Source organism: Triticum dicoccoides, chromosome 2A (assembly GCF_002162155.2).
Source record: "Triticum dicoccoides isolate Atlit2015 ecotype Zavitan chromosome 2A, WEW_v2.0, whole genome shotgun sequence".
Lineage (NCBI taxonomy): Eukaryota > Viridiplantae > Streptophyta > Magnoliopsida > Poales > Poaceae > Triticum > Triticum dicoccoides.
In genome coordinates, this window is record NC_041382.1 from 726,691,586 (window position 1) to 726,700,641 (window position 9,056).

The 9,056-nt window shown below is 49.5% G+C and overlaps 1 long non-coding RNA gene across 1 annotated transcript; it reads left to right on the forward strand.

The window, feature by feature from the left end:
• Positions 1-4,510: 4,510 nt before the first annotated feature.
• LOC119352097 lies at positions 4,511-6,757 on the forward strand. Its single transcript, XR_005170112.1, has 3 exons — positions 4,511-4,759; positions 5,157-5,243; positions 6,111-6,757. It is a non-coding gene; the product is annotated as an uncharacterized LOC119352097 (long non-coding RNA).
• Positions 6,758-9,056: the final 2,299 nt, after the last annotated feature.

Genomic DNA, 9,056 nt, shown 5'->3' on the forward strand with positions numbered 1-9,056 from the left:
GCCACGCGTGACGCCCACCGCGCGCCCGCAGTTGCCATGGTCCAGATCCTCGTCCATGTTCGTTTAACTGCAGTTGCCATGTCGCTGAACTACGGTTGCCATGTCGGACAACTGCAGTTGCCATGGTTGCTCAACTGCAGTTGCCATGTATGGTCTGATCTAATGTAGTTGCCATGATTTCATAACTTTAGGAGTTGCCACATACTAACACTAGGCAGTTGAGAGAGTTGCCATGTGCTCACAAGCATGCTAGGGCAGTTGCCATGTAAAAAGGAAGAGTTGACATCTGCTTACGTGCACGTCAGGGCAGTTGCCATGTACGTGCACGTTGGGGCAGTTGCCATGTACCATGCAAAAACACATGGCAACTCGGTAAAAGAGAGTTGCCATCTGCTTACGTGCACACTAGGCAGTGGCCGTGTACCCTGCAAAAACACATGGCACTCGGGTAAAAAAAAAGAGTTGCCACCTGCTTATAAAGCACACTAGGGGCAGTTGCCATGTGCGCTGCGAAAACACATGGCAACTAGCAGCTTGGATGTGGGAGAGGAGACGGGCGTGTGGGCGAGATGGCAAATGCCCACACACTAGCCCTTGTGTGTGCGTGCAAAGTGGCGTGTGGCGCGAACTGCTGAACGCCCACACACCGGCCCCTTCGTGTGGTAAAACGGATGTGTGGGCGACCTCTCTCACACACCACACACGCGAGTTGTCCTAGGTGGCATACAAAATCAGCTAATTCGTGTCAAGATTCGTGCAGAAGTTACTGGACGGTGATGAAGACGTGTGGGTGAGTTGGCTAATGCCCATACGTGTGGGCGTTAACATTTCCGTTGGAATTTGACGAGGAAATTTGAGTCGGCGCTTGCACGGACTCTGTTTCGGTTTCCGTTTGGAAATTCGACTCACCATCACCACCGCCTTTGAAACGGACACGAGACTCTTTACCCCGGAAATCCTTGATATATTGCTGCTTCGCTGGTCGTCAGCTTTGGATCGATCTCCTGTCTCGTTTGATTGAGAAATAGTGAATACTCGGCTTCTCCTGATCGGCCGGTGGGGTGGACCGGCATGGCTACGCCTTCACGCAAAAAGCCGTCGTCGGGGCGGCGAGACCGCATCAGCGGCCTCCCCGACGCCGTGCTGGGCCACGTCCTCTGTGCGGCCATGCTCGGCCGCCTGTGGCGCGACATCTTCTGCAGCGTCCACACCATCTCGTCCGAGGAGCGTGAGGGCCAGAGGGCCGACGACTGGGACACCTACTTCTACGAGGTCCAGGAGAGGAGGAGCTGCAGCGCCGTGCTCCTCCACAGCATCAGCGCTGCGCTCCTCCACCGTCGCCGGCGCCCCAGCCTCACGGTGCCGCTGCGCAGCTTCCGCTTCGCCTTCGACAGCTACCATGGGTGGGACAAGGTCGCCGTCGACCAGTGGCTCTTCGAGGTGCTGCGGCAGCGCACCCAGGACCAGGAGCTCCACCTTGACCTGCGCTTCTTCATCGGCCCCATCTGTGCACGCGGCAGCGTCAATGGCGACGACAAAGAAGAAGAGTCGAGCGGCAATGAGTCGTGGGGGTATCTTCTTCCGAGAATGCTCTTCTCCTGTAGAGCCGTGCGGGCGCTGTGCCTCAGCTATTGCAAACTGAATCTACCCGAGGTCGTCGACCTGCCATTTCTCGAGACGATGCGCCTGACCAGCATACGAGGTGACTCCAAAGAAACCCATCCAAAAACTCGTCTGGAGCTGCCCTCGTCTTGCCGACCTGACGCTAGAGGCCAACAACCGTCTGAAAAAACTCACCGTTCTCGACAAACGCCTCCGTAGGTTCGCCCTCCGGTGCTGCCACAACGTGACGCGAGTAAGCATCGACGCCTCGGAGCTGAGATGCCTAGAATACAGCGGCTCCGTACCAGAGGAGTCGCTCATGTCCCTACGCGGCTCACCGGCAGTGTCCTCGTGCACCATCCGCTTCTGCAAGGTGAGATCCAACGAGTCGGAGTTCGTCCGGTTCAGAAAGCTCCTCGAGATAGTCTCGGACTCAAAACACCTGCACCTGCACCACCGTGGGTTGGGCAGCGAATTCTTCATGGTGTCCCCCTTGTTTGCCAACCTCACGCGGCTTGAGCTACAGGGTCCCATCGAAAACAGCGACACCGTTGATACGGTCAAGAGGATACTGGAGCAGACGCCAAACCTCGAGGTTCTCTCGCTCTACATGGAGGAGCGGGAGCAGGACATGAAGGAGCGGAGACAAAGGGAGGAGAAGATCAGGTACCGACAGCTCTATGGAAGAGTTATAGGTGATGATGATGAGGAGTATGATCAGTCCGTGGATCTTTGCAATCTGAGAGTTCCCGACAGGTCGAGCTTTTCGTTGTCGTGCCTGCGACATCGATTGAAGGAGATCAACATGGTTAACTACCAGTGTGACATGCAACATAGGGTGATGGCCAGCCTGCTGTTAAGAAACGCGCTTGTGCTCGAGAGGATGTGCGTCGTGTTTGTGAAGGGGCCGTTCGCCGTGCAGGTTGAGCTGAGGAAGGAGATCGAGAGCTGGGTAGTGGCTAAACCAGACATGAGTTTCATGTAATCAGAGTAAATTTTGATTACTAGTAGATTACCGAACAATAATGAACAAGTAGCTTGGTAGTGCAACTAGAAGCGAGAAAGGAACTCCTAGTCAAGGTGTCGTCTATGAACGAGTTCTGATAAAAAAAATCTTTTCACGGTTAATTGGGAGTCATCAATAATATAAAGTCTTGGTTTTGCTAATTTCCCGTTGGTCCAAATGAAAGTGCCACCAAATGCTCATAACTTTTGGTGGAGTGTCATTAATAAGTTTATACCATGTCGTGCCATATTGAATGAAAGACATATTGAACGGATTCCGTTCTATCAATCTTATGGGTGAAAGGAGACCATTTGGCATGTGATATTTGAATGCACGTAGGCGAAGCTTTTCTAACAGGAGCTCAGGACAGTCGTCAGTCAAGATAACAGAAATTCATCCAAGCACTTGGGCCATTGATCCAATCAATGGCGACAAGGTAAAAGGTATATGGTGATGAAGACGTTGTTATTTTATGTGGAGGTTGGGTTGTGTGGTCAGGATGGAATGTTAGATTGGTATATTCGAGTCTGTGAAGTGGACCGCAGAGTGACTCAAGTGTGCGTTCAAAAGGTACATGCGAAATGACAGGTAGCAGAGGAGGGTTATACTGAAAATGAATGTGGACGCAAGCTCGTTGACCATTATAGATGAAGGGGCGACGGGTCTGGCCTTACGAGATCATGCATGCATGTGTTATGCTCAGAGGCCAAGCTATATGGTATGGGCAAGCTGCTAATGCAATGATCATGGAAGCTCTAGCGGCCAAGGGTGGAGTCAGACTAGCATGTGATCTAGGCCTTTCCCATATCATTGTTGAAACTGATCCGAAGGAAGTTGTCAAGTTGTGGAGAGATCGGGACCATGGATGATCTGAGATATTGCTTCAATTCTCCAAGAAATTGAAGAGCTTAGCAGCAATTTGGATTTATTCTTTCTTCCAAATTTAACTTAATTGGACGTGATTGCTAATAAAGGGGTACTTCCTCTGTAAAGAAATATAAGAGCTTTTAGAGCACTAAAGTAGTGATTTAAATGCATTAATATTTCTCTATGGAGGGAGTACATCTTAGTGCCAAGCAGGCTTGGGCTAGTAGAAGGAGGTGCCTTTGATTAATTTTGTACCTAGCTTTTTACTACTACCTCCGTCACGGTTTAGAAGGCGCGCTTAGAAATTCTCTAAGACCTAGGTGGTTATCTATTGGTTGTGAGATGGGCTAAAAAATAGCATTCACACTACGCATGCATATAGAAATAGTATATCGGAGTAGTAATTAGCTATTAGAAATAAATGCAATGCGCCCTAAACCTTGTCTATTATGGAGATGCACGCAAATTTAACCGTGCCTTCTAAACTGTGACGGAGGGAGTAGTTGATTATCTGCAAAATGATTTGTAAGCCCGCTGATTAATGAATGCAAGCTCTTGATTCGAAAAAAAGGAATATGTTTTCAGTTGTTGCCTGTGATTTAGCAAACGCGGGCCGAAAAACAGAAATACGGTCCACTTCGATCTCGGGCCGCATGGCACCCAGCGTGAGAAACAAACCGCAGGGCTTCCTCCAGTTCCACGCCACCACCCAGTGCACTACTACTCCGAGCACACCCTCTCCTCCGCCCCTCGCCTGACTGCGAATGCTCCCGCCGGTGGTCTCCTCCGGCCGTGGCACTGGCGGACGGCCTTGACCCGATTGCGGCCGAGCTCCTCGGCGCACAAGCCCTTCCCCTACCCGTCCCATCCGACCTCTCCACCGTGAGACGCTCCGCCGCGCGGCTCTTGCCGCCTCCGCCCTCCCTCCCGCTTCCGAGCCCCGTCCTCCGCCGTGAGCATCGGCACCTCTCCGAGGAGAGACCCGCCACACCCCCCCTTCGCCGTCCTTCCGCGGCTACGCGCCGGCGTGACGCGTCGCAGCTGCGAGCGGCATGCTTCTGCCTACCAGTTCCTGTCTGCCACATGTTCGGCCAAATGGTTCAGTGCCCGTTTCCCACTTTCCCCTCTTTCATAACTTGCAGAAAATCATGGTCCTGCGCTACTAGCCCCATCTGGAAATTCGACTGGTTTTGATCATTTTGTACTAAGGCTGTACACATTTTGTACTAATGCCCGTTTCCAAGTGAGAATGAGAATGCTACAGACTGCAGGAGGCATTGAACGGTTTGTTGCTTCTTTTATCCGTGCAAATATTTTGCTGCCCTGTCATACAATTTCTGAACATAGCATAAACAATGGATCGCGTTGCATTCATGTGGCTGCACAAAGAAAGCAAACTGGTCAATTTAGTTATATGCCTGATTCTAACCGTCTCATTATTGCTAAAGAAAGACTTAAAAGATATTTATATTCCAGTGTATTCTGAGCATTTGGGGAACAATTTCAGAACCGATACAATACAACACCAGTTTTTTCCATTTCCTACAGGCTCACTCTTGTGTATTTCAAGGAAAAAAGCTAATTATTTGAATCCATTTAGTTTGCCCTGAATGATGGTTGCCTGTTGATTTGCAGTGTAAATATTTTCCTGCCCTCTCATACAGTTTCTTTTTGTTTGCAGGGTCATGTCCATGTTTACTTCGAGATTAATCTTAGAGAGCATTGAACCCTGCAAATATGACCAGCTTCGAACTGCTGTGAACTTGTGGTACTTATCTACCATTCTGAGATAGCTATTTATTTTATTCTGCTGACCTGTTTTCATGACCATTCCCTTCTGTGCCTCAAGCCATTTTAGTATTCACATGCGTAAGAATTATGTCATATTCATAAGATCCTGCTCACATGAATTATATCAGCTAATTTTGCATGCTGTATTCATAAGATCCTGTGAACATGAATTATGAGTTAATTTTGCATGCTTTATTCACCACATGCCTTATAATTGAGTTGCTTGAATGCTTGAGTTTCTCATAGAGTTTTTTTGAAATCCATAGAACATTAATTGCCAGTATTGTATCTTAAACTCTCAGTATAGTGGAACTTTTCAAGCAACTTAATCTTGAGGTTGTTCTGTTCTGTTAATTTGTGTATGGAATTTCTCATAGATCAAAAAGGCGCTCCTAGGAGCTCGCCTAGACGTGCTTAAACGCTGGGCGTTGGCATAACTTTTCATAGACACTTTTGTTACTACTACCATTGCAATTCATGTTGAACTGTTGCTTGGGAAATAAAATGCCAATTAACTTGTCAGATGGAATCTATCGGCTGTGTCATGTTATTCCGTTTCTTTTATCCTAGAATTTTGTGCCTTCCGCAACTTAGGAGTTAGGACCATGCTGCATTGTCGTGTGCTTATCAGGTCCTATACATCCAACTATAGTGCCAATTAGTTGGGTTCCCACAGTACTAAAATGGAAAGTGTATTTTATAGAGAAATATTCAAGCATGAAACGTACCATATCCTTGTGTTACCAAAAGAAATAACATTATTTCCCCCTCTAATCTTAGTTTCTACAAGTGCAATCACAACTTTTCCCCCTCACATCTAACACAGTTTTTTGTTTGTTTGCAGGGTAATGGTTCCCGTTTATTTCGAGATCCAATCCTCGATAAGCATTGACCTCTGCAAATATGACCATCCTGGAACTGCTGCAAACTTGTGGTACTTAACTATCATTCTGAGATAGCTATATATCTGATTCTGCTGACCTGGTTTTCATGAGCATTCCTTTCTGTTCCTCCAAGCATTTTCAGTCTTACATGGAATCCTGTTCGCATGCCTAAGAATCAGGTCAGCTTATTTTACATGTTGTATTCATCAGACCGTGTTCACACGCCTAAGAATTGAGTAGCTTGAGTTTCTCATAGAACATTAATTGCCGCTATGGAATTTCTTAAGAAGTTGTAGCCTGTAGGTAATGTGTTGCCTGGCTAATAAATAGTTTGTTCTTCATAGACACTTTTGCTACTACTACCATTTCAATTCATGCTGAACCATTGCCTGGGAAATAAAATGTCGACAACCTTGTCAGATGCAATCTGTCAGCCGTGTCAAGTTATTCTGTTTCTTTTATCCTAGAATTTCCTGCCTTCTGCAACCAAGGAGTCAGGACCATGCTGCATTGTCGTGTGCTTATCTGGTCCTATACATCCAACTATAGTGCCAATTAGTTGGGTTCTTATATTACTCAAAAAGAAGGTATATTTAACAGAGAAATATTCAAGCATGATACCTATCATATCCTTGTGTTACCAGAAGAAATAACATTATTTTCCACTCTGATCTTAGTTTCTACAAGTGCAATCACAAATTTTTCTGCCTTCTGTTTACAATTATTCTGGTACGGCGATTGTATCGCCAGGACCTTAGCTGCGATGCCATCTGATCCTTCTATAGGGAACTATCAACCGGCAGTGGCGTAGCTAGGGGGTGGCCAGGGTGGTCCATGGACCACCCTGGAATTTCCCCATAGCTTGTATATAGTGTAGTAAAAAAATATTTTTTTGAAAATAAATAAACTTATGTAAATATTTCTATTGATGGACCACCCTGATTTATTGGGCTGGCTACGCCACTGTCAACCGGTGAGGTAACCGAGAATTCCTCCAAAGTCTTACCCCTCTTTCGAGCTGCAGTCCTTTGGAATCTACAATGTTGATTCTTCTCAGCTTATGGTGCAAGCATCTGACATACATCTGCCACAAACTATCGGTCACGCAGCTACTACAGTCAACCCCATCGTCACAATCTTCAGTCTCGGCATCCGATTCGCCATTGGACGTCCAGGACGCCTTCTTTCTGGGCTGACCCATAGGAAACAGCGACAATACTTCCAGGTTCTTGGTGTCACGAAGCAAGACGGCGGCAGACCGGCCGGCATGATTGTTGCTCAAGATGATTGTTGCTCAAGCAGCCCTGGAGGCCCAAGTGCCTAAGAGGTAGCCCCGTACAGCCTCTGCGACCAAGCTGCTGTGGTAGGCCATTAACGAAAAAAGGGTTTCCCCCGCTTTATATATAAAGCAATATCACAGTACATCCGAGAGAACGATACAAACACATACAAACCGACACCGCACACAACTCACACCCAGGGCGAGATACAAGGGTGCCGGGCACCAACACACCACTCCAACGACTACAAAGCACACAAAGTTTAAGCAAAGGAGCACCGCCTTGAGCCGACAGAGATCACCAAGAGCGATACCTAGGAGAGGTGAGAGGCCAACGGCGGAGCGAGGACTCCAAAACGGTGCCTTCAAGAAGGGCACGACCATAGCCGCCACCGTCCGATCATGCAGATCAAGTTTTCACCCGGAGTAATCCGAAGGGAGTGGGAGCACCACGACGGAGCCTACAAGGAGAAAACGACGTCCACGGACGCCGCCACCGTCGGCCAGTACAGGGACTACGGACGCCGCCACCGTAGGCCATTGACGGGCGCAGGGAAAGGTGAACATATGCCAGCTCGGTGCATTGGCTGATGAGTGTTGTGACCAGAGCAACATCCGCCGATTCCCTCTTGGAAAGGTCCTCACAGATTTCAATCCTCAGAGCCACGACTCCTTGGTAGTTTTCAAGCTTGAAGAGGGACTCGAGAGGAAGGCCGCCTTTGTAGTACAACGACTGCAGGCACGAGCTGCGCAGCTCGACGCGAGTGGCATGGTGGCAGCAAATCATGTTGAAGCTTCGCAGGAAGGCGCTTTTTACCGAGACCTTGCTGACGCCCGGGCACTCTTGCAGCGTCAGATCAGCGAGGCGCGGGCAGTTGGAGAGAAGCTGCTGCAGCTATCCTTTGCGGTCCATGATCCTGGCGAGGCAGAGCGTCTCCAGTGATGCCATGGACACGGTTCCGTGCAGGTCGAGCGTCCAGTCGGTGAGGCGCAGCGGCGAAGCATGCGGCACAGGAAGAGATGGTTCTGCGTCTTGGTATAGCTGTTCAGTTCGTAGGTTTTGAAGTCTGCGCCCGGACAAGTCCGTACCTGAGCTTGACGTCGACCTCCTCGGCTCCCGAGGAGAGGGCGGAACCGATCCACTGGTCGAGCAGGTCGGCTGGCAGGTGGCGTGAGACGAGGCGGAAGGTGCGGATGGGCGTCGCGGGGGCCTTGCAGAGGATGGCGCCCGTCACCTTGTGGGCGAAGCAGATCGGGAGGTCCTTGGCGGCGGTACTTCTTCTATGCTTACTGCCTTTCTTGTGGTCCACGAGGTCGACGACGGTGACGCCGGCGGGGACGTCGCGCCACTGGCGGGAGAGCCCCGCTGGTGCGCGCGGCCTCGTCGGACGGGAGGTGGGAGAGGATGTGCTCGAGCATCTCGTCGGGGAGAGCGCTCAGCCGGTCCGCCTGCCTGCGCCGCCGCTTCATCTCTGTCGAGGAGTGTCGATGGACATGCATGGACGAGACGTGATGCGTACGTTCGATACTTGACGAGGAATTTTCGGTTCGGCGGTTCCACATATTTTGCTTGGATTTCTGTTAGGTCAACACGGACCCCGGGTTGCATGCACCGCCTCATCAAAGA